Source organism: Hyla sarda, unplaced genomic scaffold, assembly GCF_029499605.1.
Source record: "Hyla sarda isolate aHylSar1 unplaced genomic scaffold, aHylSar1.hap1 scaffold_1289, whole genome shotgun sequence".
Taxonomy (NCBI): Eukaryota; Metazoa; Chordata; class Amphibia; order Anura; family Hylidae; genus Hyla; species Hyla sarda.
In genome coordinates, this window is record NW_026607912.1 from 71,703 (window position 1) to 87,613 (window position 15,911).

Genomic DNA, 15,911 nt, shown 5'->3' on the forward strand with positions numbered 1-15,911 from the left:
AACATTATACATAGGTGCTGAATACATAAAAAGCGACTGTTCAGCGACAGACAAGTCGCATCGGCTGAAAGTAGGCCAGAATGTCAGTCCATGTTGGAGCAGGTTTAGATACAGTCTAAAGTATAGATCTCAAAGTCTGTGCACAGAATTTAGCAAGGGCCTCGCACCTTCTGATGCATCAGGTAGGTGCACAATAGCATAGCCTAACCCTCTGTACTTTGGTCTATATTGATGCGGGACATAGACAGCCAGCTGATGACCAATCCATTAGTGCAATGGATGGCTGGAAGCATTTGTCTTTGCCTTTGCAATACCACAGAAGCAATGCATGGTCAATGTACAGCAATGACACACCTGTGTGAACAGCCAGGAGACCCCCCCCCACCCCCCCCCCCCCCCCATGTTATGTTACATAGTTACATAGTTAGTACGGTCGAAAAAAGACATATGTCCATCAAGTTCAACCAGGGAATTAAGGGGTAGGGGTGTGGCGCGATATTGGGGAAGGGATGAGATTTTATATTTCTTCATAAGCATTAATCTTATTTTGTCAATTAGGAACATTCAGCACCCACCCGCTATCAAGGCAGCTGCCTATCATGTCATGCCCTACCTGCACAGGTGTGCTGGCTACTCAAATGATCCAATTAAGGAGGCCATTTAGTCAGCAGCAGCAGAAGTCCTGTGCCTGGACGCTCCAACAGCGGCCAGACACAAGCAGAAGCAGCAGAAGCAGCAGCAGCAGCACCACCTTTTGTTTTTTGGCTGCAGCAGCAAGGCCCACAGGGCTGGCTAGCTGGCTAGCCAGCAAGCAGGTAGCAATGAAAGTAGGAATCTTTCTTTTTAACCCTGTAAGGGGGTGGTGCACTGTACCCGAAGATACTGCCATATCGGGTCAATGCATAGGGCGACGGAAGCAAGCTTCGAAATCGGCCCCCGTTCTCAAAAATCCATTTAATATATGGTCCCCAGATAGGGGACGTATCAGATATTAAACTGATAAGAACAGATACTACACTTGATCTTAGCCAAAAGGCCGAGAAGCGATAACCGTGAAAGGGGCGGGCCCAACAAGGTCCCCTTCATGGGCACTATCACTGCTTGCTGTCAGGGAGGCTGCCAGACAATTTTCCATGCACACTCTGGGCTGGGGGGCAGTCAACCACCAGTACACACAGCAGAACCTAAACCCATACCATTATTGCTAAGCAGCAAGACAGGGGCCCATTGCACTCCCACGGGGCCTTTTTAAATGCAATCCATAACCCGGATTTGCCAGGAACCCTTCTTACTCCTCCTACTTGCATGTGACACTGGGCTTAGGATCTGCATAGGAAACACACACACAAGCACACACCTACCTTTGTTGCCTGCAGATGCCTCCTTGGCTGTCCCCAAACGGTATCAAACCAACACCCACGGGAAGCTGTAAGCATAGAGGACATGCCTGCACCCCATTGGACTTACCTGTGTGGGTTAAATCCGGGTTATTTGACAACCTATGGCGGTGATGGTTCTGCTCAGGCAGAGCAGTGCTGATGCTCCTCATAAAGCTGTCGCTGCTGTGAAGGTTCTAGGTGACATCACAAATCCCTATGGTTACATACACAACAAAGCTGGGTTGTTGTTGTTTACACTCTGCAAGGCCTGTGGAAGTGAGTGACATCATAGCACTGTAGTTCTGAGGGTTCTAGATGGATGCAACAATCTCCTGTTGCTTCTATGAAGGCCATAATAGACGACATCACCAAACAGCTCCATAGTCACATACACAGCAAAGGAGAGATGTTGTTTACACCTAGTGATGTCAGTGGTATTGAGTGACATCACAGCACAGTGCTAAGGCTCCTGGGCCTGGACACAGCAGCGGCTGCAATATCTCAACGGAGAATACGTTTATATATATGTGTGTGTGTGCGCGTATATATATATATATATATATATATATATATATATATATATATATATTTCTCCGCCGAAATCACTTTTAAACCCATTTCCACCTTTTTTTCCCTTCTCTTCCTCTTACTTTTTTTTCACGTTTTTTTACGTTTTTCTCCTTTTCGCCTCTTTTCTGGGCGTATTATTCTTCTTTTTCTTCTTTTTTTTCGTCTAATGCATACCCCATCAGTGCAGCAATGCTTATTCAATACCGCCAGCAGATGGAGACACTGGGGGATAATTTTCTAAGGATTTATACTGATTTTTCCTGTCTGAATTTGTCGCACAGAAAGTTGCAGGCCAAATATGTGTGACATTTCTGCGACTTTAGCTTCTAGAGCATTTTTACAACATTATACATAGGTGCTGAATACATAAAAAGCGACTGTTCAGCGACAGACAAGTCGCATCGGCTGAAAGTAGGCCAGAATGTCAGTCCATGTTGGAGCAGGTTTAGATACAGTCTAAAGTATAGATCTCAAAGTCTGTGCACAGAATTTAGCAAGGGCCTCGCACCTTCTGATGCATCAGGTAGGTGCACAATAGCATAGCCTAACCCTCTGTACTTTGGTCTATATTGATGCGGGACATAGACAGCCAGCTGATGACCAATCCATTAGTGCAATGGATGGCTGGAAGCATTTGTCTTTGCCTTTGCAATACCACAGAAGCAATGCATGGTCAATGTACAGCAATGACACACCTGTGTGAACAGCCAGGAGACCCCCCCCCCCCCATGTTATGTTACATAGTTACATAGTTAGTACGGTCGAAAAAAGACATATGTCCATCAAGTTCAACCAGGGAATTAAGGGGTAGGGGTGTGGCGCGATATTGGGGAAGGGATGAGATTTTATATTTCTTCATAAGCATTAATCTTATTTTGTCAATTAGGAACATTCAGCACCCACCCGCTATCAAGGCAGCTGCCTATCATGTCATGCCCTACCTGCACAGGTGTGCTGGCTACTCAAATGATCCAATTAAGGAGGCCATTTAGTCAGCAGCAGCAGAAGTCCTGTGCCTGGACGCTCCAACAGCGGCCAGACACAAGCAGAAGCAGCAGAAGCAGCAGCAGCAGCACCACCTTTTGTTTTTTGGCTGCAGCAGCAAGGCCCACAGGGCTGGCTAGCTGGCTAGCCAGCAAGCAGGTAGCAATGAAAGTAGGAATCTTTCTTTTTAACCCTGTAAGGGGGTGGTGCACTGTACCCGAAGATACTGCCATATCGGGTCAATGCATAGGGCGACGGAAGCAAGCTTCGAAATCGGCCCCCGTTCTCAAAAATCCATTTAATATATGGTCCCCAGATAGGGGACGTATCAGATATTAAACTGATAAGAACAGATACTACACTTGATCTTAGCCAAAAGGCCGAGAAGCGATAACCGTGAAAGGGGCGGGCCCAACAAGGTCCCCTTCATGGGCACTATCACTGCTTGCTGTCAGGGAGGCTGCCAGACAATTTTCCATGCACACTCTGGGCTGGGGGGCAGTCAACCACCAGTACACACAGCAGAACCTAAACCCATACCATTATTGCTAAGCAGCAAGACAGGGGCCCATTGCACTCCCACGGGGCCTTTTTAAATGCAATCCATAACCCGGATTTGCCAGGAACCCTTCTTACTCCTCCTACTTGCATGTGACACTGGGCTTAGGATCTGCATAGGAAACACACACACAAGCACACACCTACCTTTGTTGCCTGCAGATGCCTCCTTGGCTGTCCCCAAACGGTATCAAACCAACACCCACGGGAAGCTGTAAGCATAGAGGACATGCCTGCACCCCATTGGACTTACCTGTGTGGGTTAAATCCGGGTTATTTGACAACCTATGGCGGTGATGGTTCTGCTCAGGCAGAGCAGTGCTGATGCTCCTCATAAAGCTGTCGCTGCTGTGAAGGTTCTAGGTGACATCACAAATCCCTATGGTTACATACACAACAAAGCTGGGTTGTTGTTGTTTACACTCTGCAAGGCCTGTGGAAGTGAGTGACATCATAGCACTGTAGTTCTGAGGGTTCTAGATGGATGCAACAATCTCCTGTTGCTTCTATGAATGCCATAATAGACGACATCACCAAACAGCTCCATAGTCACATACACAGCAAAGGAGAGATGTTGTTTACACCTAGTGATGTCAGTGGTATTGAGTGACATCACAGCACAGTGCTAAGGCTCCTGGGCCTGGACACAGCAGCGGCTGCAATATCTCAACGGAGAATACGTTTATATATATGTGTGTGTGTGCGCGTATATATATATATATATATATATATATATATATATATATATATATATATATATATTTCTCCGCCGAAATCACTTTTAAGCCCATTTCCACCTTTTTTTCCCTTCTCTTCCTCTTACTTTTTTTTCACGTTTTTTTACGTTTTTCTCCTTTTCGCCTCTTTTCTGGGCGTATTATTCTTCTTTTTCTTCTTTTTTTTCGTCTAATGCATACCCCATCAGTGCAGCAATGCTTATTCAATACCGCCAGCAGATGGAGACACTGGGGGATAATTTTCTAAGGATTTATACAGATTTTTCCTGTCTGAATTTGTCGCACAGAAAGTTGCAGGCCAAATATGTGTGACATTTCTGCGACTTTAGCTTCTAGAGCATTTTTACAACATTATACATAGGTGCTGAATACATAAAAAGCGACTGTTCAGCGACAGACAAGTCGCATCGGCTGAAAGTAGGCCAGAATGTCAGTCCATGTTGGAGCAGGTTTAGATACAGTCTAAAGTATAGATCTCAAAGTCTGTGCACAGAATTTAGCAAGGGCCTCGCACCTTCTGATGCATCAGGTAGGTGCACAATAGCATAGCCTAACCCTCTGTACTTTGGTCTATATTGATGCGGGACATAGACAGCCAGCTGATGACCAATCCATTAGTGCAATGGATGGCTGGAAGCATTTGTCTTTGCCTTTGCAATACCACAGAAGCAATGCATGGTCAATGTACAGCAATGACACACCTGTGTGAACAGCCAGGAGACCCCCCCCCCCCCCCCCATGTTATGTTACATAGTTACATAGTTAGTACGGTCGAAAAAAGACATATGTCCATCAAGTTCAACCAGGGAATTAAGGGGTAGGGGTGTGGCGCGATATTGGGGAAGGGATGAGATTTTATATTTCTTCATAAGCATTAATCTTATTTTGTCAATTAGGAACATTCAGCACCCACCCGCTATCAAGGCAGCTGCCTATCATGTCATGCCCTACCTGCACAGGTGTGCTGGCTACTCAAATGATCCAATTAAGGAGGCCATTTAGTCAGCAGCAGCAGAAGTCCTGTGCCTGGACGCTCCAACAGCGGCCAGACACAAGCAGAAGCAGCAGAAGCAGCAGCAGCAGCACCACCTTTTGTTTTTTGGCTGCAGCAGCAAGGCCCACAGGGCTGGCTAGCTGGCTAGCCAGCAAGCAGGTAGCAATGAAAGTAGGAATCTTTCTTTTTAACCCTGTAAGGGGGTGGTGCACTGTACCCGAAGATACTGCCATATCGGGTCAATGCATAGGGCGACGGAAGCAAGCTTCGAAATCGGCCCCCGTTCTCAAAAATCCATTTAATATATGGTCCCCAGATAGGGGACGTATCAGATATTAAACTGATAAGAACAGATACTACACTTGATCTTAGCCAAAAGGCCGAGAAGCGATAACCGTGAAAGGGGCGGGCCCAACAAGGTCCCCTTCATGGGCACTATCACTGCTTGCTGTTAGGGAGGCTGCCAGACAATTTTCCATGCACACTCTGGGCTGGGGGGCAGTCAACCACCAGTACACACAGCAGAACCTAAACCCATACCATTATTGCTAAGCAGCAAGACAGGGGCCCATTGCACTCCCACGGGGCCTTTTTAAATGCAATCCATAACCCGGATTTGCCAGGAACCCTTCTTACTCCTCCTACTTGCATGTGACACTGGGCTTAGGATCTGCATAGGAAACACACACACAAGCACACACCTACCTTTGTTGCCTGCAGATGCCTCCTTGGCTGTCCCCAAACGGTATCAAACCAACACCCACGGGAAGCTGTAAGCATAGAGGACATGCCTGCACCCCATTGGACTTACCTGTGTGGGTTAAATCCGGGTTATTTGACAACCTATGGCGGTGATGGTTCTGCTCAGGCAGAGCAGTGCTGATGCTCCTCATAAAGCTGTCGCTGCTGTGAAGGTTCTAGGTGACATCACAAATCCCTATGGTTACATACACAACAAAGCTGGGTTGTTGTTTACACTCTGCAAGGCCTGTGGAAGTGAGTGACATCATAGCACTGTAGTTCTGAGGGTTCTAGATGGATGCAACAATCTCCTGTTGCTTCTATGAAGGCCATAATAGACGACATCACCAAACAGCTCCATAGTCACATACACAGCAAAGGAGAGATGTTGTTTACACCTAGTGATGTCAGTGGTATTGAGTGACATCACAGCACAGTGCTAAGGCTCCTGGGCCTGGACACAGCAGCGGCTGCAATATCTCAACGGAGAATACGTTTATATATATGTGTGTGTGTGCGCGTATATATATATATATATATATATTTCTCCGCCGAAATCACTTTTAAACCCATTTCCACCTTTTTTTCCCTTCTCTTCCTCTTACTTTTTTTTCACGTTTTTTTACGTTTTTCTCCTTTTCGCCTCTTTTCTGGGCGTATTATTCTTCTTTTTCTTCTTTTTTTTCGTCTAATGCATACCCCATCAGTGCAGCAATGCTTATTCAATACCGCCAGCAGATGGAGACACTGGGGGATAATTTTCTAAGGATTTATACTGATTTTTCCTGTCTGAATTTGTCGCACAGAAAGTTGCAGGCCAAATATGTGTGACATTTCTGCGACTTTAGCTTCTAGAGCATTTTTACAACATTATACATAGGTGCTGAATACATAAAAAGCGACTGTTCAGCGACAGACAAGTCGCATCGGCTGAAAGTAGGCCAGAATGTCAGTCCATGTTGGAGCAGGTTTAGATACAGTCTAAAGTATAGATCTCAAAGTCTGTGCACAGAATTTAGCAAGGGCCTCGCACCTTCTGATGCATCAGGTAGGTGCACAATAGCATAGCCTAACCCTCTGTACTTTGGTCTATATTGATGCGGGACATAGACAGCCAGCTGATGACCAATCCATTAGTGCAATGGATGGCTGGAAGCATTTGTCTTTGCCTTTGCAATACCACAGAAGCAATGCATGGTCAATGTACAGCAATGACACACCTGTGTGAACAGCCAGGAGACCCCCCCCCCCCATGTTATGTTACATAGTTACATAGTTAGTACGGTCGAAAAAAGACATATGTCCATCAAGTTCAACCAGGGAATTAAGGGGTAGGGGTGTGGCGCGATATTGGGGAAGGGATGAGATTTTATATTTCTTCATAAGCATTAATCTTATTTTGTCAATTAGGAACATTCAGCACCCACCCGCTATCAAGGCAGCTGCCTATCATGTCATGCCCTACCTGCACAGGTGTGCTGGCTACTCAAATGATCCAATTAAGGAGGCCATTTAGTCAGCAGCAGCAGAAGTCCTGTGCCTGGACGCTCCAACAGCGGCCAGACACAAGCAGAAGCAGCAGAAGCAGCAGCAGCAGCACCACCTTTTGTTTTTTGGCTGCAGCAGCAAGGCCCACAGGGCTGGCTAGCTGGCTAGCCAGCAAGCAGGTAGCAATGAAAGTAGGAATCTTTCTTTTTAACCCTGTAAGGGGGTGGTGCACTGTACCCGAAGATACTGCCATATCGGGTCAATGCATAGGGCGACGGAAGCAAGCTTCGAAATCGGCCCCCGTTCTCAAAAATCCATTTAATATATGGTCCCCAGATAGGGGACGTATCAGATATTAAACTGATAAGAACAGATACTACACTTGATCTTAGCCAAAAGGCCGAGAAGCGATAACCGTGAAAGGGGCGGGCCCAACAAGGTCCCCTTCATGGGCACTATCACTGCTTGCTGTCAGGGAGGCTGCCAGACAATTTTCCATGCACACTCTGGGCTGGGGGGCAGTCAACCACCAGTACACACAGCAGAACCTAAACCCATACCATTATTGCTAAGCAGCAAGACAGGGGCCCATTGCACTCCCACGGGGCCTTTTTAAATGCAATCCATAACCCGGATTTGCCAGGAACCCTTCTTACTCCTCCTACTTGCATGTGACACTGGGCTTAGGATCTGCATAGGAAACACACACACAAGCACACACCTACCTTTGTTGCCTGCAGATGCCTCCTTGGCTGTCCCCAAACGGTATCAAACCAACACCCACGGGAAGCTGTAAGCATAGAGGACATGCCTGCACCCCATTGGACTTACCTGTGTGGGTTAAATCCGGGTTATTTGACAACCTATGGCGGTGATGGTTCTGCTCAGGCAGAGCAGTGCTGATGCTCCTCATAAAGCTGTCGCTGCTGTGAAGGTTCTAGGTGACATCACAAATCCCTATGGTTACATACACAACAAAGCTGGGTTGTTGTTGTTTACACTCTGCAAGGCCTGTGGAAGTGAGTGACATCATAGCACTGTAGTTCTGAGGGTTCTAGATGGATGCAACAATCTCCTGTTGCTTCTATGAAGGCCATAATAGACGACATCACCAAACAGCTCCATAGTCACATACACAGCAAAGGAGAGATGTTGTTTACACCTAGTGATGTCAGTGGTATTGAGTGACATCACAGCACAGTGCTAAGGCTCCTGGGCCTGGACACAGCAGCGGCTGCAATATCTCAACGGAGAATACGTTTATATATATGTGTGTGTGTGCGCGTATATATATATATATATATATATTTCTCCGCCGAAATCACTTTTAAACCCATTTCCACCTTTTTTTCCCTTCTCTTCCTCTTACTTTTTTTTCACGTTTTTTTACGTTTTTCTCCTTTTCGCCTCTTTTCTGGGCGTATTATTCTTCTTTTTCTTCTTTTTTTTCGTCTAATGCATACCCCATCAGTGCAGCAATGCTTATTCAATACCGCCAGCAGATGGAGACACTGGGGGATAATTTTCTAAGGATTTATACTGATTTTTCCTGTCTGAATTTGTCGCACAGAAAGTTGCAGGCCAAATATGTGTGACATTTCTGCGACTTTAGCTTCTAGAGCATTTTTACAACATTATACATAGGTGCTGAATACATAAAAAGCGACTGTTCAGCGACAGACAAGTCGCATCGGCTGAAAGTAGGCCAGAATGTCAGTCCATGTTGGAGCAGGTTTAGATACAGTCTAAAGTATAGATCTCAAAGTCTGTGCACAGAATTTAGCAAGGGCCTCGCACCTTCTGATGCATCAGGTAGGTGCACAATAGCATAGCCTAACCCTCTGTACTTTGGTCTATATTGATGCGGGACATAGACAGCCAGCTGATGACCAATCCATTAGTGCAATGGATGGCTGGAAGCATTTGTCTTTGCCTTTGCAATACCACAGAAGCAATGCATGGTCAATGTACAGCAATGACACACCTGTGTGAACAGCCAGGAGACCCCCCCCCCCCCCCCCCATGTTATGTTACATAGTTACATAGTTAGTACGGTCGAAAAAAGACATATGTCCATCAAGTTCAACCAGGGAATTAAGGGGTAGGGGTGTGGCGCGATATTGGGGAAGGGATGAGATTTTATATTTCTTCATAAGCATTAATCTTATTTTGTCAATTAGGAACATTCAGCACCCACCCGCTATCAAGGCAGCTGCCTATCATGTCATGCCCTACCTGCACAGGTGTGCTGGCTACTCAAATGATCCAATTAAGGAGGCCATTTAGTCAGCAGCAGCAGAAGTCCTGTGCCTGGACGCTCCAACAGCGGCCAGACACAAGCAGAAGCAGCAGAAGCAGCAGCAGCAGCACCACCTTTTGTTTTTTGGCTGCAGCAGCAAGGCCCACAGGGCTGGCTAGCTGGCTAGCCAGCAAGCAGGTAGCAATGAAAGTAGGAATCTTTCTTTTTAACCCTGTAAGGGGGTGGTGCACTGTACCCGAAGATACTGCCATATCGGGTCAATGCATAGGGCGACGGAAGCAAGCTTCGAAATCGGCCCCCGTTCTCAAAAATCCATTTAATATATGGTCCCCAGATAGGGGACGTATCAGATATTAAACTGATAAGAACAGATACTACACTTGATCTTAGCCAAAAGGCCGAGAAGCGATAACCGTGAAAGGGGCGGGCCCAACAAGGTCCCCTTCATGGGCACTATCACTGCTTGCTGTCAGGGAGGCTGCCAGACAATTTTCCATGCACACTCTGGGCTGGGGGGCAGTCAACCACCAGTACACACAGCAGAACCTAAACCCATACCATTATTGCTAAGCAGCAAGACAGGGGCCCATTGCACTCCCACGGGGCCTTTTTAAATGCAATCCATAACCCGGATTTGCCAGGAACCCTTCTTACTCCTCCTACTTGCATGTGACACTGGGCTTAGGATCTGCATAGGAAACACACACACAAGCACACACCTACCTTTGTTGCCTGCAGATGCCTCCTTGGCTGTCCCCAAACGGTATCAAACCAACACCCACGGGAAGCTGTAAGCATAGAGGACATGCCTGCACCCCATTGGACTTACCTGTGTGGGTTAAATCCGGGTTATTTGACAACCTATGGCGGTGATGGTTCTGCTCAGGCAGAGCAGTGCTGATGCTCCTCATAAAGCTGTCGCTGCTGTGAAGGTTCTAGGTGACATCACAAATCCCTATGGTTACATACACAACAAAGCTGGGTTGTTGTTGTTTACACTCTGCAAGGCCTGTGGAAGTGAGTGACATCATAGCACTGTAGTTCTGAGGGTTCTAGATGGATGCAACAATCTCCTGTTGCTTCTATGAAGGCCATAATAGACGACATCACCAAACAGCTCCATAGTCACATACACAGCAAAGGAGAGATGTTGTTTACACCTAGTGATGTCAGTGGTATTGAGTGACATCACAGCACAGTGCTAAGGCTCCTGGGCCTGGACACAGCAGCGGCTGCAATATCTCAACGGAGAATACGTTTATATATATGTGTGTGTGTGCGCGATATATATATATATATATATATATATATATATATATATATTTCTCCGCCGAAATCACTTTTAAACCCATTTCCACCTTTTTTTCCCTTCTCTTCCTCTTACTTTTTTTTCACGTTTTTTTACGTTTTTCTCCTTTTCGCCTCTTTTCTGGGCGTATTATTCTTCTTTTTCTTCTTTTTTTTCGTCTAATGCATACCCCATCAGTGCAGCAATGCTTATTCAATACCGCCAGCAGATGGAGACACTGGGGGATAATTTTCTAAGGATTTATACTGATTTTTCCTGTCTGAATTTGTCGCACAGAAAGTTGCAGGCCAAATATGTGTGACATTTCTGCGACTTTAGCTTCTAGAGCATTTTTACAACATTATACATAGGTGCTGAATACATAAAAAGCGACTGTTCAGCGACAGACAAGTCGCATCGGCTGAAAGTAGGCCAGAATGTCAGTCCATGTTGGAGCAGGTTTAGATACAGTCTAAAGTATAGATCTCAAAGTCTGTGCACAGAATTTAGCAAGGGCCTCGCACCTTCTGATGCATCAGGTAGGTGCACAATAGCATAGCCTAACCCTCTGTACTTTGGTCTATATTGATGCGGGACATAGACAGCCAGCTGATGACCAATCCATTAGTGCAATGGATGGCTGGAAGCATTTGTCTTTGCCTTTGCAATACCACAGAAGCAATGCATGGTCAATGTACAGCAATGACACACCTGTGTGAACAGCCAGGAGACCCCCCCCCCCCCCCCCATGTTATGTTACATAGTTACATAGTTAGTACGGTCGAAAAAAGACATATGTCCATCAAGTTCAACCAGGGAATTAAGGGGTAGGGGTGTGGCGCGATATTGGGGAAGGGATGAGATTTTATATTTCTTCATAAGCATTAATCTTATTTTGTCAATTAGGAACATTCAGCACCCACCCGCTATCAAGGCAGCTGCCTATCATGTCATGCCCTACCTGCACAGGTGTGCTGGCTACTCAAATGATCCAATTAAGGAGGCCATTTAGTCAGCAGCAGCAGAAGTCCTGTGCCTGGACGCTCCAACAGCGGCCAGACACAAGCAGAAGCAGCAGAAGCAGCAGCAGCAGCACCACCTTTTGTTTTTTGGCTGCAGCAGCAAGGCCCACAGGGCTGGCTAGCTGGCTAGCCAGCAAGCAGGTAGCAATGAAAGTAGGAATCTTTCTTTATAACCCTGTAAGGGGGTGGTGCACTGTACCCGAAGATACTGCCATATCGGGTCAATGCATAGGGCGACGGAAGCAAGCTTCGAAATCGGCCCCCGTTCTCAAAAATCCATTTAATATATGGTCCCCAGATAGGGGACGTATCAGATATTAAACTGATAAGAACAGATACTACACTTGATCTTAGCCAAAAGGCCGAGAAGCGATAACCGTGAAAGGGGCGGGCCCAACAAGGTCCCCTTCATGGGCACTATCACTGCTTGCTGTCAGGGAGGCTGCCAGACAATTTTCCATGCACACTCTGGGCTGGGGGGCAGTCAACCACCAGTACACACAGCAGAACCTAAACCCATACCATTATTGCTAAGCAGCAAGACAGGGGCCCATTGCACTCCCACGGGGCCTTTTTAAATGCAATCCATAACCCGGATTTGCCAGGAACCCTTCTTACTCCTCCTACTTGCATGTGACACTGGGCTTAGGATCTGCATAGGAAACACACACACAAGCACACACCTACCTTTGTTGCCTGCAGATGCCTCCTTGGCTGTCCCCAAACGGTATCAAACCAACACCCACGGGAAGCTGTAAGCATAGAGGACATGCCTGCACCCCATTGGACTTACCTGTGTGGGTTAAATCCGGGTTATTTGACAACCTATGGCGGTGATGGTTCTGCTCAGGCAGAGCAGTGCTGATGCTCCTCATAAAGCTGTCGCTGCTGTGAAGGTTCTAGGTGACATCACAAATCCCTATGGTTACATACACAACAAAGCTGGGTTGTTGTTGTTTACACTCTGCAAGGCCTGTGGAAGTGAGTGACATCATAGCACTGTAGTTCTGAGGGTTCTAGATGGATGCAACAATCTCCTGTTGCTTCTATGAAGGCCATAATAGACGACATCACCAAACAGCTCCATAGTCACATACACAGCAAAGGAGAGATGTTGTTTACACCTAGTGATGTCAGTGGTATTGAGTGACATCACAGCACAGTGCTAAGGCTCCTGGGCCTGGACACAGCAGCGGCTGCAATATCTCAACGGAGAATACGTTTATATATATGTGTGTGTGTGCGCGTATATATATATATATATATATATATATATATATTTCTCCGCCGAAATCACTTTTAAACCCATTTCCACCTTTTTTTCCCTTCTCTTCCTCTTACTTTTTTTTCACGTTTTTTTACGTTTTTCTCCTTTTCGCCTCTTTTCTGGGCGTATTATTCTTCTTTTTCTTCTTTTTTTTCGTCTAATGCATACCCCATCAGTGCAGCAATGCTTATTCAATACCGCCAGCAGATGGAGACACTGGGGGATAATTTTCTAAGGATTTATACTGATTTTTCCTGTCTGAATTTGTCGCACAGAAAGTTGCAGGCCAAATATGTGTGACATTTCTGCGACTTTAGCTTCTAGAGCATTTTTACAACATTATACATAGGTGCTGAATACATAAAAAGCGACTGTTCAGCGACAGACAAGTCGCATCGGCTGAAAGTAGGCCAGAATGTCAGTCCATGTTGGAGCAGGTTTAGATACAGTCTAAAGTATAGATCTCAAAGTCTGTGCACAGAATTTAGCAAGGGCCTCGCACCTTCTGATGCATCAGGTAGGTGCACAATAGCATAGCCTAACCCTCTGTACTTTGGTCTATATTGATGCGGGACATAGACAGCCAGCTGATGACCAATCCATTAGTGCAATGGATGGCTGGAAGCATTTGTCTTTGCCTTTGCAATACCACAGAAGCAATGCATGGTCAATGTACAGCAATGACACACCTGTGTGAACAGCCAGGAGACCCCCCCCCCCCCCCCATGTTATGTTACATAGTTACATAGTTAGTACGGTCGAAAAAAGACATATGTCCATCAAGTTCAACCAGGGAATTAAGGGGTAGGGGTGTGGCGCGATATTGGGGAAGGGATGAGATTTTATATTTCTTCATAAGCATTAATCTTATTTTGTCAATTAGGAACATTCAGCACCCACCCGCTATCAAGGCAGCTGCCTATCATGTCATGCCCTACCTGCACAGGTGTGCTGGCTACTCAAATGATCCAATTAAGGAGGCCATTTAGTCAGCAGCAGCAGAAGTCCTGTGCCTGGACGCTCCAACAGCGGCCAGACACAAGCAGAAGCAGCAGAAGCAGCAGCAGCAGCACCACCTTTTGTTTTTTGGCTGCAGCAGCAAGGCCCACAGGGCTGGCTAGCTGGCTAGCCAGCAAGCAGGTAGCAATGAAAGTAGGAATCTTTCTTTTTAACCCTGTAAGGGGGTGGTGCACTGTACCCGAAGATACTGCCATATCGGGTCAATGCATAGGGCGACGGAAGCAAGCTTCGAAATCGGCCCCCGTTCTCAAAAATCCATTTAATATATGGTCCCCAGATAGGGGACGTATCAGATATTAAACTGATAAGAACAGATACTACACTTGATCTTAGCCAAAAGGCCGAGAAGCGATAACCGTGAAAGGGGCGGGCCCAACAAGGTCCCCTTCATGGGCACTATCACTGCTTGCTGTCAGGGAGGCTGCCAGACAATTTTCCATGCACACTCTGGGCTGGGGGGCAGTCAACCACCAGTACACACAGCAGAACCTAAACCCATACCATTATTGCTAAGCAGCAAGACAGGGGCCCATTGCACTCCCACGGGGCCTTTTTAAATGCAATCCACAACCCGGATTTGCCAGGAACCCTTCTTACTCCTCCTACTTGCATGTGACACTGGGCTTAGGATCTGCATAGGAAACACACACACAAGCACACACCTACCTTTGTTGCCTGCAGATGCCTCCTTGGCTGTCCCCAAACGGTATCAAACCAACACCCACGGGAAGCTGTAAGCATAGAGGACATGCCTGCACCCCATTGGACTTACCTGTGTGGGTTAAATCCGGGTTATTTGACAACCTATGGCGGTGATGGTTCTGCTCAGGCAGAGCAGTGCTGATGCTCCTCATAAAGCTGTCGCTGCTGTGAAGGTTCTAGGTGACATCACAAATCCCTATGGTTACATACACAACAAAGCTGGGTTGTTGTTGTTTACACTCTGCAAGGCCTGTGGAAGTGAGTGACATCATAGCACTGTAGTTCTGAGGGTTCTAGATGGATGCAACAATCTCCTGTTGCTTCTATGAAGGCCATAATAGACGACATCACCAAACAGCTCCATAGTCACATACACAGCAAAGGAGAGATGTTGTTTACACCTAGTGATGTCAGTGGTATTGAGTGACATCACAGCACAGTGCTAAGGCTCCTGGGCCTGGACACAGCAGCGGCTGCAATATCTCAACGGAGAATACGTTTATATATATGTGTGTGTGTGCGCGTATATATATATATATATATATATATATATATATATATTTCTCCGCCGAAATCACTTTTAAACCCATTTCCACCTTTTTTTCCCTTCTCTTCCTCTTACTTTTTTTTCACGTTTTTTTACGTTTTTCTCCTTTTCGCCTCTTTTCTGGGCGTATTATTCTTCTTTTTCTTCTTTTTTTTCGTCTAATGCATACCCCATCAGTGCAGCAATGCTTATTCAATACCGCCAGCAGATGGAGACACTGGGGGATAATTTTCTAAGGATTTATACTGATTTTTCCTGTCTGAATTTGTCGCACAGAAAGTTGCAGGCCAAATATGTGTGACATTTCTGCGACTTTAGCTTCTAGAGCATTTTTACAACATTATACATAGGTGC

General features: G+C 46.2%; 7 non-coding genes across 7 annotated transcripts; all 7 read right to left on the reverse strand.

The window, feature by feature from the left end:
- Positions 1–857: 857 nt before the first annotated feature.
- Positions 858–1,048, reverse strand: LOC130304740 (U2 spliceosomal RNA). The gene has a single exon (XR_008854465.1). It is a non-coding gene; the product is annotated as a U2 spliceosomal RNA (small nuclear RNA).
- A 2,086-nt stretch (positions 1,049–3,134) lies between these two features.
- Positions 3,135–3,325, reverse strand: LOC130304741 (U2 spliceosomal RNA). The gene has a single exon (XR_008854466.1). It is a non-coding gene; the product is annotated as a U2 spliceosomal RNA (small nuclear RNA).
- Positions 3,326–5,423: 2,098 nt separating this feature from the next.
- On the reverse strand, positions 5,424–5,614 carry LOC130304742 (U2 spliceosomal RNA). Its single transcript, XR_008854467.1, has one exon. It is a non-coding gene; the product is annotated as a U2 spliceosomal RNA (small nuclear RNA).
- A 2,058-nt stretch (positions 5,615–7,672) lies between these two features.
- LOC130304743 (U2 spliceosomal RNA) lies at positions 7,673–7,863 on the reverse strand. Its single transcript, XR_008854468.1, has one exon. It is a non-coding gene; the product is annotated as a U2 spliceosomal RNA (small nuclear RNA).
- A 2,067-nt stretch (positions 7,864–9,930) lies between these two features.
- On the reverse strand, positions 9,931–10,121 carry LOC130304744 (U2 spliceosomal RNA). Its single transcript, XR_008854469.1, has one exon. It is a non-coding gene; the product is annotated as a U2 spliceosomal RNA (small nuclear RNA).
- A 2,083-nt stretch (positions 10,122–12,204) lies between these two features.
- On the reverse strand, positions 12,205–12,395 carry LOC130304745 (U2 spliceosomal RNA). The gene has a single exon (XR_008854470.1). It is a non-coding gene; the product is annotated as a U2 spliceosomal RNA (small nuclear RNA).
- A 2,075-nt stretch (positions 12,396–14,470) lies between these two features.
- LOC130304746 (U2 spliceosomal RNA) lies at positions 14,471–14,661 on the reverse strand. Its single transcript, XR_008854471.1, has one exon. It is a non-coding gene; the product is annotated as a U2 spliceosomal RNA (small nuclear RNA).
- Between the last annotated feature and the right edge of the window lie 1,250 nt (positions 14,662–15,911).